The 14,800-nt window shown below is 39.6% G+C and overlaps 1 long non-coding RNA gene across 1 annotated transcript in view; it reads right to left on the bottom strand.

Moving 5' to 3' along the window:
* The window catches only part of LOC123799463 (uncharacterized), a 106,882-nt gene that overhangs the window by 37,161 nt on the left and 54,921 nt on the right, over positions 1-14,800 (bottom strand). The window contains exon 5 of the long non-coding RNA XR_015721551.1: positions 681-5,821. This is a non-coding gene — a long non-coding RNA (uncharacterized LOC123799463). The remainder of the gene's footprint in view (positions 1-680; positions 5,822-14,800) is intronic.

The raw sequence follows: 14,800 nt of genomic DNA, 5'->3' as shown, positions 1-14,800 counted from the left end.
TTGCTTTCCCACCCACAGTGTAAGAGGGTTCCCCTTTCTCCACATCTTCACCAACATCTGTTGTTTCCTGAGTTGTTAATTTTAGCCATTCTGACTGGTGTGAGGTGGTATCTCATTGTGGCTTTGATTTGTATTTCCCAAAGGGTAGGTGCTTTATAAAGACTTTTGAAACATGATACCATATTGGCCACCAAAAAAAGCTGTGAGAATTAATACATTGAGCATTTCCTTGCAATCTCACCAAAACTGAATATTTTGCTGTTTAAATAATTTTTTTGCCAGTCTGATAAAAGGAAATGGCACTATATTTATTTTCTTAATTTTCATTTTCCATGTAACTTTTTAAAGGTCCATTTGCAGATCTGTTCTTAGTTTCGCATGCCTGCCTGTCTAGAGCTAACACTGAAGAATGTGGTCACGGCTGACCTAGCTTGGAGCTTTCTCACACTCATTTTCTCATGGAAAAGCTGATTCTTCCTGACAAGGTGAACAATGCCCATGTGCACACTTCCAAGCTGAATGGATAAAGAGAGATAAGTTATCACCTACAAATTCCTGGCATGGTGAAAAGATACTCTGAAGATACATTATGGAGAAGATGGCTGAGATTGTAAAAGTTCTTTCTGTTTGAGAGGCTCCCAGCTTGGATTTATTGCCACAGACAATGAGAGGTTACTTACGGCCAACCAGATAGATGGTCTAGAGGGCAGATGGCCACCACTGCCATCAGAGAGGTGCAAGCTTCATTAACAATCCTGGCAGCACTGGGTGAAAGCGAAACAGCAAAAGGTTCATTCTTGTTGGCACAGACAGGAGAAAATCACAGAAGTCCACTCAGTATCTCCAGGGCCTGCTAATCTCTCTACAAAGTGGCAGAACATCTGCTTGAACCAGTAATCAAAGAAAGTCAGAGAAAAGAAAAGAGAGGAAAAACACATTCCCAATCTCCTCACCTGAGAAGCCACACCTCACTGGGAAAAATTAACATGGGAGCAGGTCCATGAGGCCTAGCTCAGCCCCCAGTACCACAGAGGGCTCCCATGGACTTGCCCACACTATCCCCCCAAGTGGCTGGGGAGGAAGGGAAGCTCAGGACTCAGAGCTCCTGGGTTTGAAGCTTCCTTTACCATATCCTATATGTGAGGCCATGGACAAGTTATCCCTTCCTCTAAGCATTAGTTTTCTCAACTACAAACTAAAATTAATAATACTTTTCTCATAGTGTTTGCTGTGGATTGGGTTGTGTCCCTCCCAAATTCATTATGTTGAAGCTGTAACTCCAATGTAACTGTTTTTGGAGATAGGACTTTTTGGAGGTAGTTAAAGTTAAATGAGGCATAAGGGTGAGATCCTAAGCTGATAGGATCAGTAAACTTATCAGAAGAGGAAGAGAGAGAGTTCTCTCTGTCCCTCTCTTTCTCCATGCACATGCACCAAGGAAAGGCCATGTGAGGACATGGTGAGAACATGGCCATCTATAAACCAGGAAGGGTGCCCTTACCAGAACCCAACCATTCTGGCACCCTCGTCTTGAACTTCCACCCTCCAGAGCTGTGAGATATAAATGTCTGTTGTTTAAGCCACCCAGTCTATGGTATTTTGTTGTGTCAGTCCAAGCTGTTAGGGGAGCTGTTAGGGGAGAGCTAAATCACATTTTGTGTACGATATACATATCACATATTAAGTATTCAATAAAGTTTACATTTCTTATTTTCTACCCTTTATCCTCCCCATAAGGCAGTCACCAAGATATCTGCCCAGCATGTATCAAAGTTTCCAACATTATAATTTATTCTGTCCCTAGCACTTCTCACTCCTCCTCCGACCTTAATGTTTCCATCCTCATATTAATAACTAGTCTGAATTTCTGAATGTTCCCTCTTCTTGGCCATTTGGTTTTTATGTTCTTAATGCTGAATCGCACTTGATCTTGACTAATGAATTTCTCATTGGTAAGAAGAGACGTCTAGTACCTTAGAACAGTCCCTGGCACATAGAGAACCCTGTAAATGTAGTTATTGTCATTATTATTATCCAGCATCGTGACATTATAATTAAACTATTTTTCTTTGCTTTGCTAGCTTTCAATAAAAGTAGGCACAGTTAGTCATACTTTCCTCCAAATGAACAGCTGAAACAAGAATGCCCATGCTAGCTGTGGCCCTTTGGTGTATGTACAGGGTGGTGGTGGTGGGGAATTCCTTTTTGGATTATAAGATGTCACAGACCAGGAAAAACTTGATACCAGAATCCAGCACCAGAGCAAGGGAGAATCTGAAAAGAATCTAAGAATAGTCCCTCTCCAGTCTTCAGCTTTGCCCTCCATTTGCCTGGAAGAGAAAGATAAACCATCAGAGATACCTAAGCCTCATAAACAGGTAGAGAACTGACATGGGACACAGGGCAAACAGCTGTAGAAATGGTCAGTAAATGCTGAGGCAGAATACCAGACTCTTTAGCCACTCCTTGCCACATATCTTGAGGAAATCCTAGTTGATGTCTTGAGGTCTCGTCTTCTGTGTCTCTATATCACCACTCAGAACGACTGAGTATCCAATAAAAGAGAAGGGGTTCTGGTGAAAAAGAAATGAGTGTGTTGATGGGAACTAGCAGAGACATTGTCAGTGTCATTATGAAGTGTCTGTGATGTTTGGGGTTTTTTGTTTTTTGGTTTGTTCTTTTTTTATTATGTTCAGTTAGCCAGCATATAGTACATCATTAATTTTGATGCAGTGTTCAATGATTCGTTAGTTACATATAACACCCAGTGCTCATCACAACACATTGTGATGCTTTCAAGTAAGGCAGATAGAGCCAGGATGCAGAGCCAAGAGCAAATGCCCAAAAGGATCATCAGACTGGATGGCCTAAGCAGAGACTAAATAGAGAATGGAGGGGGTAGACAGCAAAGGAGCTGGAAACCCCACACAAGAGCATACCTCAAATAGTTCAGGGTTGAAAGCCATTCAGGCTAGGCATCCACTGGGGCATTTCTTCTCTTTAGTACTCAGTGTGTCTCATCAGGGCAGTGTGCCTTTGAGTTGCATTAGGGAGGTAGTATTACCTAATGGGTAGGAGAGTTAGCTCTGAGACCAGACTAAGTTCATATCTCAGCCCTGCCACTTACTGGCTGTGTTATCTTGAACAAATTACTCAATGTGTGCTTTGATTTCTTTGTATATAAGAGGGGGCTAAAGATACTACAGACCTAATAAGGTTGTTTTGTGAGAATTAAAGTACAGGTAAAGTAGTGAGAGTAATTTCAGATTAGAGCAAGTATTTAATATGTGTTCGTCTTCCTGTTCTCCTCCTCCTCCTCCTTTTCTTATCATCATCATCATCATCATCATCATCATCATCATCATCATCATCATCTATCCCTAGGTCCTAACAGGGAGGAATAGCTAATTAAAAACAAGGTTTAGGGGTAATCAGAAGGGGGAATGAAACATGAGAGACTATGGACTATGAGAAACAAACTGAGGGCTACAGAGGGGAGGGGGGTGGGGGAATGGGATAGACCAGTGATGGGTAGTAAGGAGGGCACATATTGCATGGTGCACTGGGTGTTATACACAACTAATGAATCATCGAGCCTTACATCGAAAACCGGGGATGTACTGTATGGTGACTAACATAATATAATAAAAAATCATTATTAAAAAAAAATAAAAAATAAAAATAAAAAATAAAAATAAAAATAAAAACAAGGTTTATAATCTTGTCCTTATTTAGAATGTCAGTTTTGTCATCTAGCTCTCACTTTTCAAATATGTACCAATGTGCTATTTTGATAAAGCCTACAAATTTAATAAATACTAATTGTTATATACCTACTTTATACCAGGCAATAGTTATATACATTTAGTCTTCAAAATAAATGTAAAAAGAAACACCGTTATGTCCTCTAGAGTAGGGGTCAGGAAACTACAAATTGCTATCCAAATCCAGCCCACTGTCTATTTTAAAAATAAAGTTTCATTACAACACAGCCACACCAGTCATTTACATGTTAGCTATGGTTATGCTCATGCTAGAGTGGCAGGGTTGAATAGTTGAGACAGAAGTTTTCAGAAAAAGGTTGCTGATCCCTCCTGCAAAGAGATGAAGACATTAAGACTCAGAAATAAACAGGGTCCAGGATCATGTAGCTAGCTTCAGAAAAAGGATTCAAACCCAGGTCTGCCTTACTTCAAGCTCAGGCTCTCAATCACTATTACACAGTCTCCAAAGTTACTGGTTTTAATGGAAAGGCCAAGAGGAAGTCTCTGAGGCTTGATGAAATAAGCAGATGGAGCTTTGAACATCAATCAGTCATCTAAATATCCGACATCAGGCCCATGAGTCAACAGCATTTCCCGCCATTGCCACCCACTAGATAGCCTGGCTGTCTTCAATCATCTTGCCAAATGCCAGGCAACATGGAGTGAGCTCAAAGCACATATTTCCCCTTATGCCCACTGTATTCCTCCAGCAGCATGGTTCTTTCTTTTTGGTGTCACATCAAAGAGATTCCTATTAGTGCTCCTTCCGCTAAAACTAATACAGTTTCTGGTTTGGGGCTGGTCAGCAGCATTTTTACTTTCACATGAGCATGCCTATGTGTGGACAGAAAGGAGAGAGGGAAAAAGAGAGAGGCTGATTCCAGTTGGGTCCCAACATGGTCAGTCATATCTGTTTAGCTTAAATTGTCCAGGATGACAGCAACAGTTTGCAGCTGAAGCTAGAAAGTCAGCAAGCTATACTAGAATGAGATCTGGGTCATGAGTTCAAACAGTACCTCTTAAACTTAAGAATTATCAAGAAAGCATTTTTTTAAGATTTATTCATTTATCTTACAGAGAGAGTGAACGTGTGCATGCACACAAGTGGGGGGTGGGGGTAGAGGGAGAGAATCCTCACGCTGACTTCCCACTGACCATAGAGTCAACATGGAGCTAGATCTCATGACCCATGAGATCATGACCTAAGCCAAAACCAAGAGTCAGATGCTCAATCAACTGAGCCACCCAGGCACCCCAGGAGAGCATGTTAAACATCAGTTTCGGGGTTCTGTCCCCAGAGATGTTGACTTTATAGATAGGGCCTAAGATTTAGCATTTCTATAAAGCTCCCAAGTGATGCTGAGCCACACTTTGCAAAGCATTGAGCAAAAGAACTGGCTCTGGCCAGTGGCATGCTATCTAAAACTTGAGCAAATTGCTAAAACTTCCTGGGCTCTACCTTCCTTATCTGAAAAAATGAAGCCAATAAGCTATCAATGGAAGAGGAGACTAATACAGAAGTTGTTTTAATATTTACTAATGATGAGAATTAGGATTTCCTGGGTAATTCCTCAGTTCTATGCCAAGCACTGTACTAGGCATTTTACACCACATATTATCTCTGATCTTCGTAAGAATCTGCCAAAAGGGAGGTATTATCATCATTCAATAGGCAAGGACCCTGAAGTTCCAGAGAGGTATTTTGTCTCAGATCCATTGCTAGGAAGTAGAAAACCTGCATTTCGAACCCAAATTTGAATGTCACCAAAGCATGCTTTTAAATCCCCCAAATAGGCATAATAATCTCCTTAGCTTTACCTGAAATTTCTTGGGTGGTAACTCCTACCTGGTGCACAGGAGAAAGTTGGGGCTCCTGACTATAGGTAGCAGCCACAGCCTCCAGCCATCAGGCAAGTAAACACAGCTTCCCCACTCGCCCTCTGCTGATGATGCTATTTGATGGAGTGTTGAGACCAGTGATTACCCACTCTTGAAAGCAATCATTTCATCCTTCATCCTTCAACGACCAGCAGCAGGGGTGCCTAGGGCTGAGAGAGCTTGCAGCCAAGGGTGGAAAAAAAAAAAAACTTGAAAACTCCAGGGAGCTCAAATGAACATCTCTTGAGAAAATATATTTCAGAATTAAACGTTTAATGCTGGGTTTTCATTTTGTAACAGCAATGGGCTGTGGAAACAAGTGCCAAAGAGCAGGAGGAGACTTGCAGCGACCCTCGCCAATAACAGAAAATTATTTGTTGCTTCCTAAAGTGGTATTTGAGCCCAGCGGGCTGCACTTAAGATGTGACTGGATAATGGCTGTGTGACACACCCCTCTAATGGAGCTGTCACACACATACTGCCGAGCAGCCTGAGCTGTGGCTTTGAAGAAGCTCTTCCACTGCCAGGGTTTTGCTTGTGCTATTTAGGATGAAGGTGATTCTCCTGGCTAATGTAGTAACTTTAGGTAATATTATGGTGAGGTGCCAGGAATAGCGACCCCTCTCATTTGATGCATGAGAAATCAGACAGTAAAATCCAACTACATCACCAAAGCCACAGATAGAGACTGGGTCCCTTTGTGGGGATATTGAATGTGTTCCCCAAAATTGGAGCAACTGAAAAGTAGACCCATCAGCAATTTTGTGCTGTCTTTTATGTTCATGGGAAAACCTCTATGTGAAATCCCTGCAGATGGAAAAGAGGGTGTATTAGTTTCCTCTTGGGTTACAACAAATTACCACAAATTTGGTGGCTTAAAACAATGTATGTGTATTGTCTTATAGTTCTGGAGGTTGGAAGTCCAAAATGGGTTTCCAAAATCAAGGTGTCAGCAAGGCTATATTTCTTCTAGTGGCATTTTCCACATGGATATGAGTTATAGAGTCTAAATCAATTGTTGTAAAGTTTCAAGGGGTACATAACCTTAGCTGACATCTGGATTACCATTTTATCAATAATGTGACATTATGTCCCCCCAGAACTACTTATTCATTAGTGCATTCCTCAATCACTCATTTTCAAGAAGACTGGAATTTCAAAAACATTCTAACACTAGCAAAAAAGACCTAGTCCTCCTCCCTCTTCCTCCTGCCTAAATCTTGCCTCTTCAACCAGGTAAGCCCTGACCCCATTTGCCACAACTCCTGATTGGAGCCTCTGCTCCCATTAAAGGGACAAAGCTTCAAGGACCTCTTCAGGGACCAAGATCTATGCAGCAGGGAGTTACTGTGCAAATTGGACACAGTGTCTCTTCTTTCTAGAAATTCTGAAACTGTTGGAAGGTGAAAAGCTTACTATCAAGAAAGCACAACCAAATCCCTGCATAGGCTTCAAATGAGAATTGTACACAGCTTGTAAACTGGAGTTCTAAAACCATCTTAAAAGTCTCAAAATAGGGATGAAGGTGTGAAACAATAATATATAATCACAAAGCCATACCACTGATTGCATTACTCTTCCTCAGTCTGCTCTGGGAATTAAGACTGAGGAGCACTCTGCTAAAACCAAAGGGTTACTAGATTGAGTGGTGTGTTGGATTGGAGCCAGCTTGTTGTTAAATTTCCAGGAATGTGGCAAGCTGATTGTTATACAGAGCTGTTATTATAAGTTTTATTATATAAATTTATAATTAAATGATATTAAAAACAAAGTCAATAAATCCTCATAACCCGCCACTCTCAGTGATTTTACTATGTTTGAAATAATATGTGCTTTTGAGATTATTTACATCTATGATAACTGTAAAGTGGAAATACTCTGTAATGGTATCTTGCTACACATCTCTTCCCAAGTCTGCATTCAGTGATATCATGTTGGTAGCTTAAAATCAGCCACGGTGGGCATATCCACAGCATTGAAATACAAGTCAGGGCCTGATTTATTGTTTTGCTGACTATCTAGACTTAAGAATGTGCTGGAGAAGGGCGCCTGGGTGGCACAGCGGTTAAGTGTCTGCCTTCGGCTCAGGGCATGATCCCGCCGTTGTGGGATCGAGCCCCACATCAGGCTCCTCTGCTGTGAGCCTGCTTTTTCCTCTCCCACTCCCCCTGCTTGTGTTCCCTCTCTCGCTGGCTGTCTCTATCTCTGTCAAATAAATAAATAAAAATCTTTAAAAAAAAAAAAAAGAATGTGCTGGAGAAAAAGTTAATAATACAGATTACACTTTAACAGCATGTTATGTCTATAACTGTTTGAGAAAATAATCTTCCTGTACTCTAAAACTTTTATCAAATTCAGCAAATAAGCTCTAGTCATTACTGACAAATGAATAAAATTCCAACATACTTCTTTATTTTTTTCACTTCTGTATTATTAGTTAATGGAAATGAAAATACCAGGGAGCACTCATGTTGGAACTATAGTCATTCATCAACTGAAACCACAGCGCAGGTAAGGATGAAAGAGTTTAACAAAAACAAACAAACAAACAAACAAACAAGGCACTCTGTGAGAATCAGTTCTCGATATAGAATTTATGACAAAAGTATTCTATTTTTTGTAATACACATACTTGACATCAGTAAAATTTGTAATAAACTTATAAACATGTATATATGTACATATCTATACGTACACATGTTCTTCTTCATAGGGCTGGGGACTAAACATTTATTGCCACATCGCTGGTTACATTTTTTTAAAGAAAGAGGCACTTGTCCACTAACACAAGTTACAAAGATGAAAGAGAACACTCTAAGGCCAGCCATATTATTCATTATTAAAAGAGACATGAAGATGGACCTACATATGAGCAGAGACTAGAGGCAAACTGGATAGAACCTATATTAGAATTACTAAGAAACCTTCTGTATACAAAGCAGGCAGGGTTCGAGACTGTAAGAGAATCACTTTGAATAAAATCTTCTCAAGGCTAGGTAAGAGTGCTCTTGAGAAAGCCAACTGCTATAGAAAAGTAAGCCAGTGGGAACTGTACAAAGATTTTTTCAGCTTTTAGTCTCTAAGATGTCTCTTCTCTCTTTGGATTCTGTCACTTTTACATGCTTTGTCCCTTTGGGTTTTCTGGCTTTTCCTCCTCTCCTTGTCCTACAGAACATTTACAGGCTTTATATCCTGTGAGGGCAGGGGTTGTAGATGTCTTTTGCATCCTGTTAACCCTAGCACCGGGCATAGTCATGACATGTAGTACGCATTAACAATATTTATTTAAATAACAAATATTTAAAAACAAAATGGAATCATGACCCTTTCTTTTATTCTTATTTCAACTGATCATGGCTGGAATTTTGTAAAGACATTATGAAAGCGAACACACACACTCACACACACGCACAAAGAGAAATAAGCAAAATTCAAAAAGGTAGAGCTTACAAAGTACAAGTTTACATTCTTATGGGTGGTAATAAGAATGCCTGCCAAGCACAAGGCCACTGTTCTGTTTTCATACCTTGTCTCAACCTTATCCATGTGGCGTCCCTTGGCAGAGCCATATTGTTTTCTGACTCCTAGGAACTAATCTGATTTAAACCTTTACAAGTCAAAGGTAAATCAAAACCCAAGTTCTTTTTTTATTCTAAGCCATCCATGGCCTCTCGGGTCTCCCAGGAATCCACAGCTCATTTGTAAGGTAGCAACAACAGCATAGTGAACTTTCTTCAAGTTATCACTTTCACTTAACTCTTCATGGTTTTTATGTTCCTAGGGAAGGGGGAAGTGAATGAATGCCAGGTAGTTATATGAGTATTCAGGAGCAGAACAAGCCAGAGTGCAAAAAATGTTCCCAGGCATCCCAAGCATCAAAAACAGGGAAACCAAATACATTGGCAAGTTTGGGACATGAAAACACTGGAGACAGATATAAGAGGCTCTTGAGCTAGGTAGAAACTGAACAGTAATAAACACAAACAATAGAGACAGAAGCAAAGCAAGAGAGGCAAGATAATTTCCATGTTTGAACACACAGGCCCACTTAATATTCATGTTTTATTAGCTCTGTTTGAATGATGTGGTGAAAGGTTGTTTAATTTAAAGGCATGAAGTCATAGTAGACACAGACTCCTCCATTGCCATCTCTGTGAGTAGTGTTTAGATTTATAACTTTATGATATAAATTGAATTGAAATATATGTGGTCAACATTTTTACCAAGGCAAGAGAAAGCTAATTTCTTCATAGGATATCTCCTTAGGCTCTACAGAGGTTCTGCTTTCTTCCAAAAGTTCTGTTCTTCGTCTAGTTAAAATTTTAAGATCAGAGATCAAGGCTTAAAGTACTAAAATTGTAAGTTTAAAGCTGCGATATAGATAGTTCAGTCATGGAAATAAATGTGTAAAAGATAAAACAACTTTGAAAAGAGAATTTAGGATCAGGAGGTGGTATGCATACATTAGAGACCACCAACATATAAGAACCGAGTCTTCATGGATCAATTACCATGGGATGCATTCTAAAATGGAAAATAAAATTGAAGGATGACAACAGCTTAAGGTTGAGCTTCAACAAATTCTGTAAAGTTGAAAATTAAAAACAAAAACAAAAGCAAAATGAAAGAAAACAAACAAACAACGACTTTCTAACAGAGTTCAAGGATAATGGGTGGGTCAAGATGAACATGGAAAACTATGGAGGGACTGGATTTGTAGAAAATGGGCTGATTCTCCAAGGTGATTAAAAATGGGGTGGGTCTTTTGGTACAGCCACTTCAGAAAATAAAGATACAGACGTAGTGAAGAGAAGGGCCATATGCACCCCAATGTTCATAGCAGCATGGTCCACAATAGCTAAATTGTGGAAGGAGCCAAGATGCCCTTCAACAGATGAATGGATAAAGAAGATGTGGTCCATATATACAATGGAATATTACTCAGCCATCAGAAAGAATGATTACCCAACATTTGCAGCAACATGGACGGGACTGGAGGAGATTATGCTAAGTGAAATAAGTCAAGCAGAGAAAGACAATTATCATATGGTTTCACTCATTTCTGGAACATAAGAAATAGCAGGGAGATCAGTAGGAGAAGGAAGGGAAGAATGAAGGGGGGGGGGGTAAACAGAAGGGGAAATGAACCACGAGAGACTATGGACACTGGGAAACAAACTGAGGGCTTCAGAGGGGAGGGAGGTGGGGGATTGGGATAGGCCAGTGATGGGTATTAAGGAGGGCACATATTGCATGGAGCACTGGGTGTTATACTCAAATAATGAATCATGGAACACTACATCAAAAACTAAGGATATACTGTATGGTGACTAACATATCATAATAAAAAAATTATTATTAAAAAAATGGGGTGGGTCTTCTACTGATGTAGAACACCTCAATCTTATAGGTCTTTAAGCAGAAAATATATAGATATTTGCCAGGGATGCTGTAAAGGATATTCTTATATTAGATGAGGTAGGAAATGGAGGATGTTATATTATTTTAGTGGCAAAACACAGTGTTCCATTCAGGCTAACTCATGTTATAAGGATAATTGTGGCAATAAGGTAAAGAAGCATTTGCCAGATATTCATTAATGGAAATTACAATATGGCCATACCTAAGGAAACTGGAACAAAAGTTAATTCTGTACTTGTTGAGGCTCTAGAGACCTCAACAGCACAAGTCTGGGTATTTAAGTCTCAGGTAGGCTGTCAGTAATGTGGCTAAGCTCTCAGCTACCATCTCTGCCTGTTTCTTTCTCTTGCTTCTCTTCTTACCTGACTCCCTTTTCAATCCCATTCTCTGCTTACCCATAGTTTCTGCTTCTTCATTACTTTAATTTACTCATAACTGCTCACTCATATCTATTATGGTCCTTCTCTATGTTCCCACTGCTTATAATGTGATTTGTTCCATAGCACAGAGAAGTATACAACAGAAAGAAAATTGATTATCTCATAAAAATTGTTTAATTGAGCTTTTAACACTAAGCTATATGATAGACCACCAGTTAGCTTAAAGTTTGTCTACGTTTGGGTCAGATCCTTACATCTGATCCCAGCAGTTTTGTTCAGAGTAGAATGAAGTCATATGGTAAAGAACACAGCAGCCCAGAGTTGGCCACTCAACATACTCTGTAGACAATCTATTTTCTCTTAGGAAAGAATGGTGGGTATCCTGGTTAACTCATTTAGAACAATGGGTAGGGAAAAAAATGGCGGAAAAAAAGTCCCTAAGGTTTATGTCAACTCTCAGTCTATAATTCTGACAGCTGGGAGTAGCTATGCAAGGAAGATATCAAATAATAATTCTGGTGGTCTTGTTAGAAGCACTACTATTGCCTTACCTGCCATCTGGGTCATTTTGACAGCAGCTAAACACTAAGAAAATGAGGTTTTGCCCATGAATGATAGAAAGCATTCCCTTTGCACAGGGACCAAAATACAAAGATGATAATCAGCAGCCTGATATTTCTGTCTGGGTAATATCTCAGACAGTGTGAAGAGAGGGACAATGGACTGGGCCTAGCACATGCTCTCATGCTGAGACTGCAAGCCAGGAATATTTTTCCTAGAAAGCAACCCAGTGGGGAGCCTCTGTGAAAGAGTGAAATATAAATTATTCATTTTCTGTTCTTTGTCTACTACCCCCAGCAAACCTGGTTTTGCAGAGGCAAACAGAGCACAGAGGAAGGTACGAGGACAAGTCTCTTACACTATGCCCAGCTGAAGATCACTGCTTTTTATTGAGTGTGCATCCACAAGAGACTGCAAGCAGCCTGAATGGTAGCAAAAAGGGACGACTGCCACTGGTCTGACTGAGAGGCAGACCCACAAATTTGTCATGGCTCAGCATTTAATGAATGGACAAATCACTTCAATTCTGAGGAGTTCAGTTTTATTAGCTATAAAAAGAGAGAAATCTAAGAGTATCTTTGAAGAGTTGGTTCTGGAAAAGCACATTACCAAGATTGGAATTCTCTCCTGTCCAGCCTGCCTCCCTGGCTCCTGGATCTCTCTTTAAGTAAGAGAAAATGTGATTTAGAGAACTGCACCCTTGGGAGCCTCCTTGAAAGAGCACTTTTTGCAGAGCATAACACTAGTGGGAGTGAAGAAATTAACTCTTGAAGAATGGCTTCTGCCTGCAGAAGGATCTGGACCAGCAATGGCATCACTGCAATAGGGTACAAGATGGTGTCAAACCATGAAGATCATTTTCAACAACAACACCATTAGCTATGACAGATGAAACCAATGTAAAACCTAGGTCCTACTACCAGACTAATCTTTTTCCAATTTTCTATTCTCTTGCAGTTTAGAAGTAGGACTGGAATCCTTGGACTAAATAAGAAAAATTCTTGGACAAGTTGGTGAAGAGGATCACACAAGTTTCATTTGACAATTCAGTTTCATTCAAGGCAGTCTCAAGTCTTCCATCTACTTTGAGACCATTACTATGGTCCCTGACAGGGACTTCGGCCTTCCATAGTTTCTTTCTAGCAGGTTTGGTCTCCCTCTACACCTTCCAAGGCCCCTGTTCAAATAAAGTCTTATCCAGGTAAGTACAACTGCTAACATACCTATCTATAGACTTCTTGCTAAACCAGCTCCAGTTCAAAAATCACCTCTGGCTTTCAACACAATCTGGTTAAATAAGACAGAGAGAGGGCATGGAAGGCATCTGTCTCTTAGTCATCTGTATTACCAATAATTATGTTGCCTTTATGACCTCCATGTGAAGCACTCAATCAGAGACCCAGGAGGATCAATGATCAAATACTACCAACAATGTGTGTAGGAGTCTGACATTGTATTGACACAACAAACCATCCTCCCTCATTTGACATGTTCATGTAGAACTCATTCTTCATTGCCTAGCCAAACTCCACACACCAGAAATTTCTGGATCAATAGCATTTTCAAGCAATATATGAACTTTTTCTCATAAAAAAATGTGGTGCTTGTCTGAACTTCTGCATCATCTGCCCTTCTCTTGGTTCAGGACTTACCAGACTACACCATCTTTGAATGCCTACAGACTAGACCATAAATCTTGTCATAGTTTGATCTCTTAGTAACCCACCATCTACCTTAAACCTGTTAGGCTGTTTGTGATTTTTTTTTTCTCACAGAAAAGCTGGATTTTGTGACTTGGGTCACCTTCAGCAATCTTTAGGAGCTTACTTTCTCACATACATGCATATACCCAGATTTATGAATATCTATTTCTACAATATTTTGAAGGGGGGCTTACTGATATTTTTCAATTGTGGCATTAATGGTTTGTTTTATAGGGGCCTTTGCAACATCTAGTTCTCTTATTATTGTCCTTAGAAGTGCTTCTAACATGGAATTTTAGGGAAAAATTCATAAATTTTTTTTTAAAGTAACATAAAATCATTCATTAAAATTAACCAAAAAATAGTTAAGTCATACTTGTCCTACTACCTAACAGAAACATAAATATGCATTTTATACTGTGAAATGTAATCAAATTTATTCTTTTGTTATTTCTTGAATTACAGAAGAATAATGGAATGACTATAGAATTTCCAGTGACTGAGGAAACAAATTAGTGATTATTTATCACAAGAGGAATAATACAGGATGAGAAAAATGGAAGTAAATATTTACAAATCAACCCCTAATAATTAGAAAAGCATAAAGAAGTTATGTTAGTTTATTCATTCAATAAAAACTAAGTACATACGTATATACCCACATATGTGTATTGTGAATATACATATGTACATGTGTGCATCTCCGTGTGTGACAGTATCTACCCTGGAGTTCACTGCCATTGGAGAAGATAGGGAAACTAGCAACATACTAGAAGGCTCCAAGAGTCTTCCACAGAAATAGGGTGGAGGCACTGAAGAGAAGATGTCAATTTTGCCTAGGGGTGTGGGAATGGGGAAAAGAAAAGGATGTGGTATTAAAACTCCAGAGAAAGTGGTGCAGAGGAGTCTTAAACAAGACATTAGTTTTCATGAAGCAGATGAAGATGGAAGGCAAATACTCTACCAGGTTATAGTCTGTAAGTGGTTCATTAGCAATAGATGAATGCGAAGGTCAGGTCAAAGAACAAGATAAGCTTGACAAGGCAAAGGTGAAATTGCAGAGAATCATTAATGCCAATCTTTGTCTTTTATG

Source organism: Ursus americanus, chromosome 24 (assembly GCF_024610735.1).
Source record: "Ursus americanus isolate L20-20 chromosome 24, mUrsAme1.1.p, whole genome shotgun sequence".
In the NCBI taxonomy this organism is placed as follows: domain Eukaryota; kingdom Metazoa; phylum Chordata; class Mammalia; order Carnivora; family Ursidae; genus Ursus; species Ursus americanus.
This window is presented reverse-complemented; position numbering and strand designations above follow the sequence as displayed.